This window comes from Mesocricetus auratus, unplaced genomic scaffold (assembly GCF_017639785.1).
Source record: "Mesocricetus auratus isolate SY011 unplaced genomic scaffold, BCM_Maur_2.0 Super-Scaffold_100053, whole genome shotgun sequence".
Classification (NCBI taxonomy): domain Eukaryota; kingdom Metazoa; phylum Chordata; class Mammalia; order Rodentia; family Cricetidae; genus Mesocricetus; species Mesocricetus auratus.
This window is the reverse complement of record NW_024429230.1, coordinates 228,064-246,612: the sequence shown is the minus strand read 5'-3', so window position 1 is coordinate 246,612 and position 18,549 is coordinate 228,064. Positions and strand designations below refer to the sequence as shown.

Genomic DNA, 18,549 nt, shown 5'->3' with positions numbered 1-18,549 from the left:
TTTAATGAATGGATGAAGGAAGTAGACAGGCAAGACCAATCTTGATTCATAAAATCTAGAAATCAGTATTAGAAACTAAGGACTGAGGATCACAGCTTGTTGTAGCCTGTCTTTGTGGGACGTCCGTTGGATCCAGTCGATTTGCCCGGTTCATACCTGAGAGGGGGAGTGTGGAGGGAGAAGTGGCAGGTAAAGACACTAAGAAAAAGACAGGGACACAGGATAGAGTCAGAGGTAATCCAGTGAATACTGGGTGCCCCAAGTTTTTTCCTCACCATTCTTAAACACCCCAACCTAAAGGGGACATAGCAAAAGACTCCTTTATCATGTACAAGGAACAGACAGTCTTTCTTCCTTAACTCTCCAAACATTTGGTAGCCACACCTTACACTCAATTTCTCGTTATCTGGCCTTGAGGGTCAAGAGTAACCACACCTCAGACCAACTCTGTTGTTATTTAGATAAGACATCCTCTACCAAGATCAAAACATCCTTCAGTAGCCACACCTTAGACCTTTAGGTCTTATGACTTACCAAGGACAGTTTTGACCTTTCTGACCTTGAGCCAAGATGAAACAGAGCCATCTTCATGGGCCCCAGCCATGGCTCAATTGACTTCCTTCTTAGCATGTCCAAAGGCTCAGAACAGCAAGTTACTGAGAAAACAGTATCAGGAGAAGTATTGCAAGAAAATGGACCACAACCAAGCTGTATATTGTTTGAATAGCCAAGTCTGAGGTAAAGAAAGGAGGAAAATCACTTCCTTTTAGTACAGTTATTTGGCAATCCCTACCACCACCTTACTTCATGACCTATAAGAAAGTGAACCTCAAAAATAAATTAAAATTTCACTTACACTAGAGAAGTCCAGATATAATTGACTGAACTCATGGACTGTGGTAGTTTCAACGTAATTGACCCCCATAAGCTCATAGGGAGTGGCACTTTTAGGAAGTGTGGCCTTATTGAAGTAGTTGTGGCCTTGTTGGAGGAATTGTGGGGGTGAGCATTTAGGCTTTCTGTGCTTAAGTTATGCCTATCTAGTTCAGTTCAGTTCACTTACTGTTGCCCGGGGATCAAGATGTAGGACTCTGAGTTCCTACTCCAGCACACCTGTATGCTGTCATGTCCCACCAGGATGATACTAGACTCAATCTCTGAACTGCAAGTCACCCAGTTAAATGTTTTCCTTTATAAGAGTTGCTGTGGCCATGGTTTCTCTTCACAACAATAGAAATCCTAACAAAGATATGAACAATGCTACCACATGTTATTTTCAAAAGAAATTGCAGTCCAATATAATTTAGATCCCTAATGGTCTCACATGAAGACCTAAGAGTGGAAAACAGCATATAACATGCAGTGTAAATTTAAGATTCTCTTCTCTTTCCAAAGTATTATTTTTTAAATAAAGGCATAACTATTGTACAAATCCATCGTATGCATCAATTTTGATTTCAACTCATTAAAATGATGAAGATAGTTCAAGCAATAAGATAGTGCATATAGGATCATTGAAAATAAATTGCAGAAAAAAGATTGTTAATTACATGGAATGAATATTAGTTATCACAGGACAAGAAACCATTAGCTTTGGGGTTATCTTTTCTGCTTTCAGAAATAATGCAACTCTACTTAGAAAGAACTTCTCTCTCAGTGTTAGGTATCTAGGGATGCTATGACTAAATATCACAGAATGAGTGACTAGAGCAATAGAAATTATTTATTCTTCCATGGTTTTGAAGATTGGCAAAGTCCAAGACAGGTCTTTGGCTTGGTCAGCTTCTGATAAGGGCTCTCTTCCTACTTTCCAGATGAGGCTTTCTGTCTGGGTCCTTGCATGGAGCAGAGATAGAAAGCAAGCTCTCAAGTCTCAAGGGCACAGATCCCTTCACAGGGCCCTCCACCCTCATGTCCTCACAGGAACCTGGTTAACTCTTTCCTAACTGTGTCATTTCCAAGTGTCATCATATTGAAACTAAAGTATTCAACACCAGGGATTTGGGGGTGCAGGGAGGAGACAGTTCAATCCATAGCAATGGGCAAACACATCTTGACTGTCTTTTGCAGCTTAAAGGATGCACCTACATGGTCTAGTTAATCAGTAGCCCTGTGCAGTGCCTTGTGCCTCTAATGCCAGCACATGGGAGGCAGAGGTAAGCAGATCTCTGTGAGTTTGAGGCCAGCCAGGCCTATACGGTGAGTTCCAGGCTAGTCAGACCTATATGGTAAGACCCTGTCTCGAGAAAACAACAACAGCAATAATAATTTTTGGTTAGCCAGTTGGACAATTTCACATGCTTCTATATCCAGACAACCTTTAGATAAGCTCACTGTCCTAACATGACAGGGATGGCACACAGTATTCTTTATCTATCTATCTATCTATCTATCTATCTATCTATCTATCTATCTATCTTGGTGGAAGCTTCACCCCAGCCCCTGGCATACCTAAAGAGCCTGGGATGTTATGGTGGAAGTTCCACCCAAGCCCCCCTCCCCTCCAAACCCTGCTGCATCTCAGAAAGCCCAGCAAATGATGAGGCCTCCCCCAGAGATGCTCAAGACCTCCCAGAAAATAGATGTGTGCTTTTCTGGCCTCTCTTTCCTGTCTCCTCTCTGGGGGGGGGGGGGCTGGAAGGCCATCCGGGAGCCTTGTGTCCATTAAACATGGACTTTTTCTAATTCAGTTTGATTTGGTCTGATTTTGATTGATGCATTGGCAGAGAGGCTTACCAGGGTGCAAAACTTCACTATCTATCATTTTCTTTATTTTATGTGTATGCATGTATGTATGTCTAGGAGTATGTGCATCAAATGCATGCAGGTTCCTGAGGAGGCCAGAAGAAGGCATTAGATCTTCTGAAACTAGAGTTGCATCAGTTGTGAGCCTGCCTCCCCCAACCCCCAGTGTATGTGCTGAGAATTGAACCCGGGTCCTCTGAAAGAGCAGAAAGGGCACTTAACTGCTGAGCCACCTCTTCAGTCCAGGAAAAAATAATTAACATTATCTATTTGCTTCTATAAACTCACTCATGATTCACACTTACGAAGCCCCAAACATGTGGTTTGTGGGGGGTGCTATGTAATAAGAATATAAACTAAGCATACAGATACATAAGCCAGGTTCCTGGGACCTAGAAGGAAAATATACGGGTGAGGATTTGGGGACAATCTACCTCTGCTCTCTCTTCCTAGCAATTGCCACCCCTCCTCCAAACATGTCTTCTCTCCTAGCCACTCTAAGCAAATCTCCACCGCCATGGGTTTCCCAGCCCTCACTCAACTCTTCTGGCATTGTTCTTGGTCTGTGAGAATTCTTTTTAAATGATGCAAACACAGCAACTTCTCTGAATATCTTCTAGCTCTTGCTTCCTGTTACCTTTATGATGAGAAGTAAAGGGAGTCCCCTGGGAAACCCTGGAGTGAGGTAAGAAGACAAATACAAACATAGCCACCTTTTCTCATTAACTCTTGCTCTTTAAAAGCAAAACCCAAATGCTTCCTTACATGAAGGTAGCCGTGTCTGCTACTTGAGAGACTGCGGCAGGAAATTAACCCTTGAGTCCAGAAGTTTGAGGCCATCCTGGAAATTTTCACTTAACAGTATCCAAGAAACCTTCACTTAAAGAAATGAAAGTTGGTGCTTTGGGGAATTTCAGAAAACAAGGACAGAGGTGTTTGGGTTGAGGGGCATAAATAATGACAGGAACTTGTTTTTAGAAAAGTTATCAGAAACAGCAGTGTGTAGGAGATCACTTGTATCAGCAAAAGTCCTGAGGGTTATCTGCTTGCAGGATAGACTGAATTACTCTTACACCAGAACCATTGTCATCAGACCTCCTTTTTTAGACGCCGTGGGTGGCCACATGCATATTGCCAGATGTACTGCATTTTTATAGCTTACTGTAGATGCTGAGATACACTGTCCTTCATCATGTAGTATCATACCTACAGAGTCAGTGAGCATGGTTTTCTGGACAAAGAAATGTTGACTTCACCCAGAAGCTGTGGGAAATAAAAGACACACTGGACTTTGAGAGAAGGGGAAGGCCTTTGAAGGGGTAGAGTGGGAAAGCAAAGCAGGAATTGCTCCAGAATTCTCCTGTCTGTGAATCAGGATGCAAATTGGTATTCACACATACCGTTCAGAGCACTCTCTTCCATCCCTGGTGCCCTGAGCCGGGGCTGTAGGGACTGATGCCTGTTCCCTGATTGTCTTGTCTCTGGCCTTGCCAGGCTTCTGCAAACCTCGGGCTCCCCTGCGGAGGTCAGAGCTGTGTGGAAGAGAGGCTTTCCCGGGTGACTGAAAACAGAGCTTGTCAACCAGCAGGGAGACGAGAGCCAAGTGCTGGGTGAAGGTGGCAGATGAAAGGCTTGGGAGATGCTAATGTTATCCCCTCCAGAGGGTGACAAGTCAGGTGCGCAGGCTTTGTGCAGTGTGGCTGCAGAAGCCCCTGGATGCCGAGTAAGGACAAGAGCGTTCCCAATCCACAGGCTGCTGCAGTGGGCAGCCTTTCCAGCCAGGGAAGGAAAGGATCGCTTTGGGGTGTTGCCCAAGTGAATTCTGGGAACCCATGAAAGCAGCTGTGTATGGCATGGAAAACTGAGGGAACCAGACGTACTCAACAAAAGGCAAATGTTACAGAACATGCATTTTCTTTCCCTGCCTTTAAAGCATCCCATTTCTTCCTGCTCTGGCCTTCTTAGCACACTGTATTGCATGCAGAGTAGATACCCCACAAACCCCAGCATTCCCTTACTGCATAGCTGAGTAAAAGCAAAATTTTGTGCTCAGAATAGCGGGGGCCTGACGGATCAGAGTCTCAACAAAAGAGCAGGATATAAATTAATAGAACTTTTTAATAAACTAGGCGTTAGCCACTGGCTGGGCTTCTTAAAAGCTCCCCTATGAGCGACTAGTGAAAGCTGAGCCCAAAAGTCCCTAGGCTGTGTGGGCGTTTATTAATGTACTTGGGTTCAGAAGGGGCGAGAAGAAAGAGTCAAGTCAGAAATGACCATCAGAGGCAGAAGCGCCCGAGTAAGAGACACAAAACACCCAAGACAGAAAAGCGGGCTGTGTGTGTGGGGGGGAAGCTAGGCTTTAAATATGTCTGCATCTAAATCTACCTTCCTGTGTTATTACTTTTACCCTGATGAAGAAAAAAAATTATATCCTGACCTCTCAGCTCTCTTGTCCCGTAACATTTCAGTGATCCAACAATATCTAGGTAAACAGGAGAATGCTTGCTGAAGTCTGACTCTGGTTGCCTCCTCGAAGCTCTAACAAGAACTTAGGAGACCATGCATCGGGGGGCTGGGAAATGCTGGCCCAGCTGTCAAAACTTACTCTTCCCTGCCCGCCCCCTCCCTCCTTTCCCTGCAACACAGGTGCCTGAAGAAAAAGTTTTACGGCAACTGTACCATTCATTCTTCTCCTTAGCCAAAGCTCCCACGTAAAGAAGAGACTCAAAAATCTGAAGGGTTCCAAAGTCCAAAGTATTGTTCTATGCAGCATTCGGAAAGCAAATATGAACATTTTACACAACAGAAAAATATAAGTTAAAATGTGGCACACACCTTTAATGCTAGTACTCGGGAGGCAGAGGCAGGCGGATATCTGAGGGTTCGAGGCCGGCCTGGTCTACAGAGAGAGTGCCAGGATAGGCTCCAAAGCTACACAGAGAAACCCTGTCTCAAACAAAACAAAATGAAAGGATGCATTTTTTTTCTTTTTCTTACTGCTTGGTAAAAATTAGTCGTATTCACCATGTACTTGAGACACAGGACTCAGAGCCCCTGAACTGGAACTGAGCTGAAAGCCCTCCCCGAGGACTAGGTTTCATGGTACCAGAAGGTTCCGGGAAGCAACCAACAGTCCTAGCCAGCTGTGATGCCTGTGAGCCGCAGCAATGAGCACGGTAACCCTAAGAGTGCAGTAGAAGCTTGCATAGCTTAGCCATAACCAACCGCTCTCTAATTGAACTTGAGACCACTCAACAAGAGGGAGGTGGCGCCTGGTACTGGAAACCTAGCCAGCAACCCAGGAACTTGAGGAGAAAACTACAACCACCACTTTACTAAAGCGGTATAATCCTGAACTACACTCCAAATATTTGTCCATGTACTCACAGATAAGTGTAGGCCTCAACCTCGTCAAGTAAGTATCTCTTTTCAGCAGACAGATACTAGTACGGAAAGCCACAACCAGTCTATACACAAGGATGTGGAGCTCCATTCCAGAGGATAGGTCTACAACTCGCACACCTAAGGCCCAGGGAATGTTGCAGAAGAGGAGACAGAAAGATTGTAAGAGCCAGAGGACCAGAGAGTTTGCTCTGGGGTTGTTTTCTCCTAGTGATGTCAGAAAAGACACCCATAAAAATCTCAGGAACAAGACTGCCTAAGGATAACAATAGAATGCCCAAGTGGGCTGGGGAGAGACCACACGACTCAACCACACACAAAGAACTACAGGCGACTAAGGAATGCGGGAGAAACTGTCTTGCCCAGGGAAGAGCACACCACTGGTTATCCAACATCAAATGGTCAGTCCCGAAAACATACACATACAAGGGACATTATACAGACTGAGCAGGTTGTATTTCTATATTTAGGAATACACGCATGTAACAGCAACTAATGAACAAAGAGGCCATGAATTTGAAAGAGCCAGAGGAGGGACACATGGGAAGGTTTGGAGGATACAAGCAAAGGGAGAAATGATGTAATTATATTATAAACTCAAAAAGAAAAGAAAAATGTCTTACAAAAAGGTAGACATGTTACTGTTCAATCCTTTGTTGAACGGAGTTTTTTTTTTGTTTTTGTTTTTTTCGAGACAGGGTTTCTCTGTATTGTTTTTTGGGCCATGTCCTGGAACTCGCTCAGTAGACCAGGCTGGTCTCGAACTCACAGAGATCCGCCTGCCTCTGCCTCCCGAGTGCTGGGATTAAAGGCGTGCGCCACCACCGCCCGGCTGAACGGAGTTATTTACAAGGAAATAATGTCCAGTCTTAGAGATCTCTGGGTAAGAACTGCACAGAAAAGATCTGGTTACATATAGATTTGGTAGGTGTCCAGGTCAAATTTTGCACGCTTTAACAGGATTCTATAGGCTGAGTGGCTTCAATGACAGACGTTTTCACAGCTTTAGAGGCCATGAGGTCCACACCTGGCTGTCAGGCTGCCGTCTTCTCAAGCACCCTTCTGCATCAGAGCAGAGAAAGGCTCAGCTCCGTCACCCATCTCACAAGACACCAGTCCTCTCTGTGAGCGCTCACGGCCCTCACCTCATGACCCCCAAAGGCCCCAGTCTAATTCCCTCCACGTTTGGGCTTCAGCATTTGGACTCTGGGAGGGCGTGGTTAGTCATGGTTTAGAAGCCGGGGGTCTGGCCCTCTGGTGTAGTGCAGCATGCTTTGGTCTATAAAGTACCAGTCACTGAATGGCTTTGAATGTTTTCTGCCTCTATTTTCTTCTACATGAAATATACGATCACATTGTATGGTGTTGTTCTGACAGTCAAATGCTGTATATTCAAATGTTTAAGGATGCTAACAAGTCATACAAACAAATGTTCTTATAGTTGTCCCTTCACATGTCATTTTGTCACAGTGTCTCCTCTCCCCAGAATGCTAGCCAGTGCCCCGATGACCAGCAGTTTCATAACTGAAGTCTAGCAAAGCTGACCCACTTCTCCTAACTTTTCCCATTCTCCACTCATCCTAACAGAGCCATCTGTAGAAAGGCACCAAGAGCAACCTTTGTGGCATTTTCCCACTTCTTCCTTTAACCTTGAATTTCCCAGGAGAGAAAAACACCAATGCCAACCCATCATGAAAAACTAGGTTTTTAAAACTCGATAAAATATTTTCAGTATTGTATTGGCTATATCCAAGCTTTATACTAACTCCCATACCAAAACATGGAAGGAAAACTTTTTGTTTGTTTGTTTGTTTTGTTTTTCAAGACAGGGTTTCTCTGTGTAGCTTTGGAGGCTGTCCTGGCACTCGCTCTCTAGACCAGGCTGACCTTGAACTCACAGATATCTGCTGGTCTCCGCCTCTTGAGTGCTGGCATTAAATGTGTGTGCCACCAACACCCGGCTGGAAGGAAAACTTTTTAAAAGATTTTTATATTTTATGTGTGTGGTTGTTTTGTCTGCATCTATGTCTATGGACCATGCACGTGCCTGGTGTCTGTAGAGTTCAGAAAAGGGCATCAGATCTGGAACTGGAGTTACAGACAATTGTGAGTGACATGTGGCACTAGGAATTGAACCTAGGCCTTTGGAAGAACAGGCACTGTAAGGAAAATTTTTGAATGAGAAAAAAGCTAAAAATGATTGATCATATGTTGTTAGTGAAACCCTGTTCCATACTGTCAGATATAAAGATAAAAGAAAACTTGAGTCACTCAAGATACAGTCGATGTCAACCTTAAGAACACACACGAAGCCGGGCGGTGGTGGTGCACGCCTTTAGTACCAGCACTCGGGAGGCAGAGGCAGGCGATCTCTGTGAGTTTGAAGCCATCCTGGTCTACAGAGAGCTAGTTCCAGGACAGCCTCCAAAGCAATACAGAGAAACCCTGTCTTGAAAAACAAGAAAAAAAAAAAAAGAAAAAGAACACACAGTTTCATTAATAAGTAATCTAGAAAGAGATTAAAGAAGAGACAGAGAAACTAAATGTTTATAGAGGTTGCAAAACAAAGAAAAATACTTGGATAATACTCATAATTTAGATGCAAACTCATCTCCTACCTCACAGGGTGGTAGCTGTGTAATATTAGGGTCCTTGTTTCCATCCAGATTATGATTTTCATCCTTTCTGCATTGCTCTTTGATGAGAATCATATTGCCCAATAACAGTTTTATAGAAATTAACCTTCATACTTTCAGTTGTTAAATATGTCAATTAATAGTAAATAACAAGTCAAACAACAGTGGCTACTCTGAGAATCAGGAAAACCCCCCATTTGGGTCTGTATACAAGACCTGGTCAATGATAAAAAGAGTTTGTTATATTTCTAATGATTTGATTTAAACTTAATAGCCCATTATATACCCAGCCTTGCAGAAATTAACATTGTTTCATGAGAACTTTTGAATTCTGAATGGTAGTTTTTTTTTAAGTTTATTTATTTATTTATTTTGGTTTTTTGAGACAGGGTTTCTCTGTGGCTTTGGAGGCTGTCCTGGAACTAGCTCTTGTAGACCAGGCTGGCCTCAAACTCACAGAGATCCGCCTGCCTCTGCCTCCCAGGTGCTGGGATTAAAGGCGTGCGCCACCAACGCCCAGCAAGTTTATTTATTTTTATGTACATTGGTGTTTTGCCTGCATGAATGTCTCTATGAAGATGTCAGGTCCTCTAGAGCTGGAATTACAGACAGTTGTGGGCTGCCATGTGGGTGCTAGGAATTAAACCCAGGTTCTCTGGAAGAGCAACCAGTGCTCTTAACCTCTGAGCCATCTCTCCAGCCCCTGAATGGTAGTTTTTAATTATTGCATCTATACTGATGAAGGAATTCAAAACAAGAGAGATCAAAACATTTAACCAAATTCAACACAACAAATGATTGCCCAAATCTGTTTGTGAAACCTTTGACCTCTTCGACCTCTTGCCTTGGTATGCATCAACAACAGGATGAAAGAGAATCAGAAAGCAGCATTTGTGTATCAAGACACACAACGACACAGTCTGATGACAGTTTTGTGTATCAAGACACACAACGATACAGCCTAATGACAGTTTTGTGTATCAAGACACACAACAATAGTCTGATGACAGTTTTGTGTACCAAGACACACAACGATACAGTCTGATGACAGTTTTGCACGTGTTTCTATGTCTTTGGATAAACACCTCACCACAAAGATGAGGTTGTAGAGTACATCTACTGCCCCAGAGGTTCTCTGTGTTTTTCTACAAAAGAGCCATTGGTACTACAAACACTGGGTAACTTTCTAACATCCACGCTGTGGATTAGTTTGGCCTGTTTTCCATTAAATGAGATGAGATACATACATACATACATACACACACACACACACACACACACACACACACACACACACACACACACAGTCTGTGTTTCTCTTGTGTGTGGCAGCTCTCTTGGAAGCTATTCCAGGAGGTGAATGTATAGCCGCTTATCTACTCTATTGCTGAAGAATTTTTGAGTTAGTTCTAATTTTGGCCTTAATGAATGAAATTAGAAACATTTAAAAGGGCCGGGCGTTGGTGGCGCATGCCTTTAATCCCAGCACTCGGGAGGCAGAGGCAGGCGGATCTCTGTGAGTTCGAGGCCAGCCTGGTCTACAAAGTGAGTTCCAGGACAGCCTCCAAAGCCACAGAGAAACCCTGTCTCGAAAAACAAAACAAAACAACAACAAAAAAAGAAACATTTAAAAGGAAATTTCTGTGGATATAAGCTACCATTCTTACTGGCTGAGCACTCAGGAATAGAACTGTTGGGCGGTAGGTCGTAGGTATGCTTAGTGTTAGTAGGCACCACTGTGTACTGCTGAATATTTTCAAAGTGATCACACTAGTTTACATTCCCACCAGCAAAATATAAAGAACTTCAGTACCTTCACTTCCCCACCAACCCTCGACGCCATCACTCTTTTTAGCTTTGTCTACTCTACAGCATTAATAAATACTCCTACATGCTACATTTGATACAGACACTACAATAAATAAAGGAAATAATTGCACATCCTACAAGATGTTAGGAATACACATCATTAATCAAACGGCTCAGAAAGCAAATAACAATAACTGAGACTAGTGCACGGCCTCATGCTTCCAATTTGGTTCGTTACTTTGTAGAAGGGTTCTGTGTACTGAAGTACAGTTGTGCCTATACCGTTTTTCTCATGTGTGCCAAGTCCTGATGGTGTCTTTCCATGTCAATCTATTTGGTGCAAATATTTGTACCTTTTAAAATTTAACATTCTATACAATGGCTAAGTTAGAAATCAATACTATGTAAAATACTACATACATTTAAATAAATGTAACCAGAAATCCAAGCACATCGAATTCAGATATCTAACCAGAATGACTCCTGTATTAGTAAGACAGTAAAAACACAGGACATTGGGGTGCCCCCTGTTTTGTTGTCTTTCTGTGGCAGTAGAACCCAAAGATCACGAACCTTGGTCAAGGCAGACGTACTAATGCCAGAAAACTTGTGGCCTCTACTCCTGAAGGTACCATGACTTTATATTTTAAACAGTCGACAACTGTATTTCTGAATCTGTAGTTATTTTTTGTTCCTGCTGCACGGACTGATACAATCTAGGAATCTGAAGGAGGTTGCTATCCATCACTGGCCCGAATTTAGATCTGTTCTGGCCTCCCTCTCCTCCAGTGAGTGAGATTTGATAGATGACTGTGATTTTTTGGCAAGAAATGAACAACTAAGCTGCAGGGCTCAAATCTTCTTTCCATCACTCACTCACTGTGTGATCTTTGGCACGTCACCAAAACCCTGTGAATCTCAGTTCCCACATCTCTAAGACTGGGGTGACAGCTCCTGCCTAGAAGGTTGAGAATTCAGCATCATTAGTAAGGTGCTTACGCCAGCACAGCATTCCAGGTGCAGACGGTCAGGGAGTAAAATGAGTTCAGAAGTCCTACTTCAGTCTGTTCCTATCTCTTTTGGCCTCTTTGTGTCCTCTTTGACTATTCTACCCTCGACCACGCCATCTCCACACCAACTTATACCCTAAGCCTCCGAACCAGGAGAACAAGATGCTCGGAAGCAAGGGACTGCTGAGGACAGAGCCTCTGGAAGGGTCTGCAGTCACTATGCTGGGTCAGAGCCTCACTCAGGAGGTTAGAGAGTGCATGGTTCTGCTTAACCGACACCCTGGAGAAGGCAAACCATGACTGGTAGCGACTGGGATGCTTGACTGTAAAAAGAGGAACCGATGCCATCACCCCACATTCTTACCACAACGTGACTTTGTTCTATACAGTGGTCAAATCTCACATAATGATACTTTTTAAAAGGCAAATTTTGCTTTGTGCAATCATACACTGTTCTTCAAAATAAATGGTAACAGACCAAGGTGTACTACAAAGACTATGGCTTAAATACCACAGCATCCATACTGCTGGGTCTGTAACATAGAAGCAGAGGCAACACATGTGCAGACCCATGTCCAATTTCACAGCAGGGCCTTTTCCTTCAGCCCTGAAACTTTAGCCAACTGCTGGGTGCTCCAGCAGAGTTACCCGTTGCTTAACTGGCTGTCTTGCAGTAAACATGAGAATACTGTCGTTGTTTTGTATCAGCGACTAGCCTTGCCACGAGCGAGGCACAGGGAAGGACTGAAGACGTTATGACAAGGATGAACAAAGGTGAGCCCCTCTTGTCTGGTGACATCAGTATTCTACCCAGACAGCGTCATCAGCAGCTGCGTGTCTCCGTGGGCTCTGGGGACCTGGAAGCCCGCACCTCAGTCTAGGCACATGCTACTGTTTTTTTTCTGCTTTACCACAAAACCATTTTTAGCCCTTAGTTACTTTTCCATTGCTGAGAAGAGACACTGTGACCAAGGCAACTGATGAAAACCATTTCAGTTGGAACTTGCTTACAGTTTCAGAGGGTGAGTCCATGACCATCATGGTGGGGACCATGAGAAGAGGCTTGGCACTGGAGTTATGGCTAGGAGCTCACTCTGATCTGAGCAGGAGGTGGGTGGGGGAGAGAAGGCGGGAGGGAGGGAGAGAGAGAGAGCAAGAGAGTGCTAACTGGGAGTAGCATTGGTTTTTGAAACCACTAAAGCCCACCTCCAGTAGCATACATCCTCCAATGAGGCCACACCTAATCCTCACCAACTAGGGACCAGGCATCCAAATGTATGAGCCTATGGGACCATTCTCATCCAAAGCACCACGATCCCTGATAGTCTGCCATGAAGAAACCTTGTTTCTGTCCCTGCCTGATGTATCTTTCCATCACTCATGTCTCCCAGGACCTCTATGGACCTTTCTCCACAGATCCCACCTTCAACAGTGAATCAGAAGCAGCAGCTGCAGCCTTTTGACCAGTCTCTTCTTAGTCGGGTACAGACTTAACTCTGCTCTTTGGATACAGCCTAAGTTTCCAGTTCTGAGACTTCACAGGACGTTCTCTCCTCCATAGATGGCCCCTCCTACTGGGCCCTACTCTCCTGAAACTCTCACTACACTTTAAGCTTAGTGACTCCATTTTGCTATCTAGTCTGAGCCTCTCGTCTCACCATCTTGGAGGTTTAGAGTTGACAGTAAAGAGAGATGAAAGCTACCTTCAATGGTCTGTCCCCTAGTGAAACAACCAGAACAGTGACCCGAGCTTACAGAGGACTGTAAATGACATCCCTTACGTTGCATGCCACGAGACAGCTTCCTTTCATCCCTCAATCCCTGTTAGTTATACTGTGTAAACAAACACCTCCATCTCTTCTAGCTGGCAGTACCCTAAGCCTTAAAGCCACGTTCCATTATCACACATACCAAGTCCGTGACACTCTATCTGACCCCACACCTCAGCAAACAGGCTCAGTATAAACACCCACATCTGATCACTTTGCTCCAGGAAAAGATGTCACACATGCATACACAATGTAGCAAGTATGGGTAGCTCTACAGAAAGATCTACACAAGGACAGCACCAGAGAAACACCCTCCATACCCATGGTTCATGCAAAAGTTCCCAGATGTCACTTAGACACTAGGTCCCTCTGGATTGTGTCAACTCCTGGAGGCATGCCCAGGAGTCTGCACTGTTAAGGTTTCTCTCTAGGACATTGTGATATCTGACCAAGTTGGGAAACCCTGTGGCCAGAGGCTCTATCAGAAAGCAAGTCTGGCACTGTCCTGCAGCAGTTTGTGAGCACTGTGCAGGCAAGAATGCTGAGGCTGAGGGACAGGCCACCCTTTCCGTGGCTGATGGAGGAGACTATTCCAGAGTCCACAGTGAAGTTCAACACAACTGTTAAAAGCTAACAAAACATTAAGGCCTGTGGAGGGAATGAAGTCGGAAGAGGAGAGGCCGATAAGAAAACCATTCTACAGGAGCCAGTAAGTTATTATGAAAACAAGAAATGTGTTCTGGCTGCTAGAGGTAGGCATGGAGCACATGGGAAGCTGGACTTAAGGGCTGTATGATGAGTGAGAGCCGAGGCTCTGTTTGGTTTTACTTGGGGGTCCTGCTATCTAGCCCAGGCTGGCCCCAGACTCAATTCTCCTGCCTCAGCTTCCAGAGTGTTCAAGTGAGATCTTAATGACAGTCTGGGGAAAATGAAAATGCCATCAGGAAATAATAAATTGTTTACAAGACAGTATGATGGAAAAATTAGTATAACCTTTAACATGAATTGGCTGTTCACACAGAACAATGTAGACAATTCCACCGAAGAAGACACGATGGGTTTCTGAACATTCCTTTTAAGGGTGTGCTTAGCCCACTGCGCATTATTTTCCTGTTGTCTTAAAGACCTTCTTCTTGTCTAATCTAGATGACAACTGTGATGCCATGCTTATTTCTAAACCATAATGAAACCAAGATCCTTAAGAAATCCTTTCAGAGCCAGAACACAGAAAGCGTATTCATATCCCAGAAGACTGGGCTGATAATATCTAGTCTAGACGCAGGGATTCATGAAAGAAAGTACAATTAGAATCTTTTCATTTAAAGTGGGTGTCTTGAAATATGTTTTTCTGAAAATCCAATTTTAACGTGTTATTTTTGTAAAAGGAGAGAGCACAAGGCTTTCTGGGGAGACTAGAACAATGAACCTGTGACTGGAAACAGAATTTCTTCTAAGCTGTTGTGGGGTTCTGCATAGCACAATATCATAAAAGCTGAGGGGCTGGGCACTCCTGTCCCAAGCCAGGGGTGACTTTTCTGAGGTCCCACCAGAGTAGTCACAGACCCAACCTTACTTAACACGATGGTGATTTGGCTTCTGCAGCTTTAGGGATGACCTGTGGCTGGCCCGTTTTCACAAAGGACAACCACTTACTAGAATTAAAGAAAAAACTAATTTCTCCCCCTGTAGAGAACTCTACCACTAAGTAATCTTGTTGTCACAAAGGCCGTAGCCTGCGATGTGGCTGCTAAAGACCCACTGGTGCTATTATAGAGAGGAAGAGGCCAGCAATCCAATTAAGTTATAATAAGCTGAACTATTTCAGGTACTTTTAATCAACACACTCCCTACTCTAAGTGGCAGGGAAGGTCTTCAGGAAGGAAAAGGGTAATGTTAATGCAAACGAATAATTGCTGAATGACTTGAATGAAGGCAGGCTACCTGAGAGAGTAAGCTTGGCCAGCTCATTGCTTTATTCCCTGGGACCTCATCTTACACCCTTAAACACCTGGCCATAAAATTCTTTGAAAATACTCAAGTATCTGGAGTGTGACCCTTCTTGTCTCATCTTCATTGTCAGGGAGTGGTCTTCCCAAACATAAACCTAAACATGCCAGTGCCTAGACAAAAGTCTTCCATGACTCTTTGGTCGACATTGATTGAAGCATCATGGAAAGTACCTCCCATGCAACCCCAAACCACCTCGTCCATCTACAGCGAGTCCAAAGCAACACACTCTAGTCTTTTACTCCCATGATGCCATATCTCTCCTATCATGGTCGGCCATGCTCTGTCTTACTTCATGACTCTAACCCACCAGTTACCCTAGCCCACACAACCCCGCTTCTCTTCACCACCTCAGTGCTGTCTGCTGCACAGATTCTTTTGGTACCCAGGGCAAAGTAAGTTGATCTCCCTGTATGTCCTCCCTTCCTGCGTCTGAGCTCCTCCGCAGTGCTTATATGGCTGTCCCCAGCTACTCAACTGGTTTGACTGGAGACATTCGACTCGTTGAGGTAAACACAAGGACTAATTTTAACTCGCAAATGGCTGCTACCAACTGTGCTTCTCATCTGCTCTTTTGTCTCTCTGGGCAGCAGGCTCCTGCAACAACATTTTGTTCTAAGTCATAACTCTTCAGTCACTGTGTTTGTTAGAGCACTTTGGTCCTGTAAACTATTGAATATTTGGCTCAAACCTCTCTCCTCCCCAGGGAAGGCTACATGAAGCAACTCCATGGCAGATCCACTCTGTGACAGACACTGCCCCTTCTTCCTTATGGTGTGTGAAGAAGGTGAGGAAGAAAAGGGGCCCCTCTGTCCCTGGTTGTTCCACTGCCGTCAGTGGTGGTGAGGCTGCTGAGATTCTACTGTTCTCCACAGCTGGGCTTGGGGAGATTGTCCTGTGATGATGTGATGGCTTTAAGTCTCCACCAAAGAGAACAACATGCTAAGGAAGTCTCCTGTTAGTCCGGGGAGATGGCTCAGTGAATGGGTAAAGTGGTTGCTGTATAAGTGGGATCACCTGAAGTCAGCACCACAGCACCCACTTTAAACAAACACCAAACACCCCAGAACTGGAAAAGAGAGTCAGGAGCGTCCCAGAGGCTTGCTGACCAGCCCCTCTAGCCAACTGGTGAGTTCTGTCTCAAAATCCAAGTTGGAGAGTCATAGAGGAAGACACCCAACATCAAGCCCCAACCTGCACAGGCAAACACACATCAGCAAGCACACATGTATACATACTTACTCACGTATACATGCTCACACACGTATACATATTCACACACGTACACATGCTCACACGTACACATGCTCACACATGTATACATGCTAACACATGTATACATACTCATATATGTGCCACAGATATTTCCCAAAGTTCCCTAACCACTGATGACTCCTTCCAAGGAGACTCGATTGCGCTTTCCAACTGACGCTAACCTAGAGGCATCACACCACATTCCACTGCTATTCATTCTCCTTTGCTCCTTCTCATAATGTTTTCATAAAACAAACTGCGCCTCCAGCGGGTTTTATTGTTAGGGAATTTCGCCTATCAGAACTATAGAAAGCAAAACAAAATCTTGAAAATGAATATGTGCACTCGGGTACTTAGGTTTAAATATAAGATATCTCATTTAAAGTATAAGGTATCTTATTTACTGTGGGTTCTTTCTTCATCATTTTCTTTCCCCCTTTGGCTTTTTCAGGAATTTGACTATGGGATCAATTAGGGTTCTTAAAAATTATACAACTTCAAACACAAATAAAAATCCATGTATCTTTACATTGGACTCTAGAGACAGTCTGGCCCCATGTTTCTCAAAATGTGTTCTGAAAACATAAGTGATGTTCTGAGAAGACATTGTTCAGTGGTCACACTATGTTCTTCAGACTCCTCTCTTGGAGAGTCATCACAGATATCAGAATATCAACAGCCTTGGCAGGTTCTGCAGTAAGTGAATCCAACAGATACTCCAGAATTCAGAATTTCAAAAAAATTATTAAAGCTTTTAATTTCCTCTCCCAACTTGTATCTTAGTTACCTTAGTATTACTGTAATAGGACACCATGGCCAAGGCAACTTATAGAAGAGTTTGTTGGAACTTACAGAGGGTTACTGGCCATGACCATGGCAGGGAGCATGACTGCAGGCAGGCAGGCATTGTGCTGGAGCAGTAGCTGGGAGCTTACATCTTGAGACACAGCCAGGTATCTGGGCATCATGGCTCAGGTACCAACATCTGTAAAAGGAGAGGTTGGAATTCACTGCTGCATGAGTTATGATATGTCAGATTTTAAGAAAGGACCTTGTGTATCCAGTAGTTTATCTGTGTGCATTTTAGAAAATCTAGGAAAATACTACCAAGATAGATTTTAAATACATATGAAGAATTTGTCAAAAGGCAGGAAGATATTTTGTAGAAAAGAAAAAAAATACTTTAAACCATTGTATTTCTGAAATACAATGATGAAAAGTCCAGATGAATTATCAATAATTTTAGTTTTTTACATACTTAGAGTAATACATACTTTAAATTTTTTCCCTCAAAGAAGTACACAATGGATATACTAAGGTAAATATTCAGGCTATGATAATTATAGAAATTCAGATTGACCAATTTTTGGTTTGCAGTCTTAATCAGGGAGTTACATATCAATAAAAGGGAGAAAAATAGTTAATATTTTGTGGTTAATTTTACAAAATTATTGGATATACATAAGCATTCCACATGACCAAACATGAAAACATTTGGACTTTCCACTCTGTTCTTTTAGGGTTAAATAAACAAAAGCACCCTGAAAGGGTCCACAAAGACTCCTTGGTTTTGTTTTGAGTTTAACTTAATTTTTCCGTGCCGATTAAGTCTTTCAGATTTCCTCTGGGTGGGACGGATTGCTGGAGGCCTCCAGCCACCTGAGAAAAGCAGCTGCCTTCCTGTCGCCATGCCAACTGCTCGGGATTTCCCCCTTTCTTTCCCAGTCTTCCCATCAATGTGGGAAAGTCACGCCCCCACCCCGGTGGGGCACCATTTCTAACTACCTTTGGCTCCTTCCCTCGCTTTTTGTGTGAGACAAGAAAACTGGCAATGACGTTGTCTTTTCGAATATGATTTTCATTCTGTTTTGCTTTCTCTCGCTTCTTACTGACGTCTTTGTGTGGTAGAGCGGGCTG

General features: G+C 43.7%; 2 long non-coding RNA genes across 2 annotated transcripts; one reads left to right on the top strand and one right to left on the bottom strand.

Moving 5' to 3' along the window:
- Window positions 1-18,544, bottom strand: LOC121136162. Its single transcript, XR_005873283.1, has 3 exons — window positions 18,418-18,544; window positions 17,485-17,617; window positions 1-156 (listed from the first exon to the last, which is right to left on the bottom strand). It is a non-coding gene; the product is annotated as an uncharacterized LOC121136162 (long non-coding RNA).
- Window positions 13,895-18,500, top strand: LOC106022268. The gene is made up of 3 exons (XR_001197289.2): window positions 13,895-14,080; window positions 16,085-16,165; window positions 18,242-18,500. It is a non-coding gene; the product is annotated as an uncharacterized LOC106022268 (long non-coding RNA).
- Window positions 18,545-18,549: the final 5 nt, after the last annotated feature.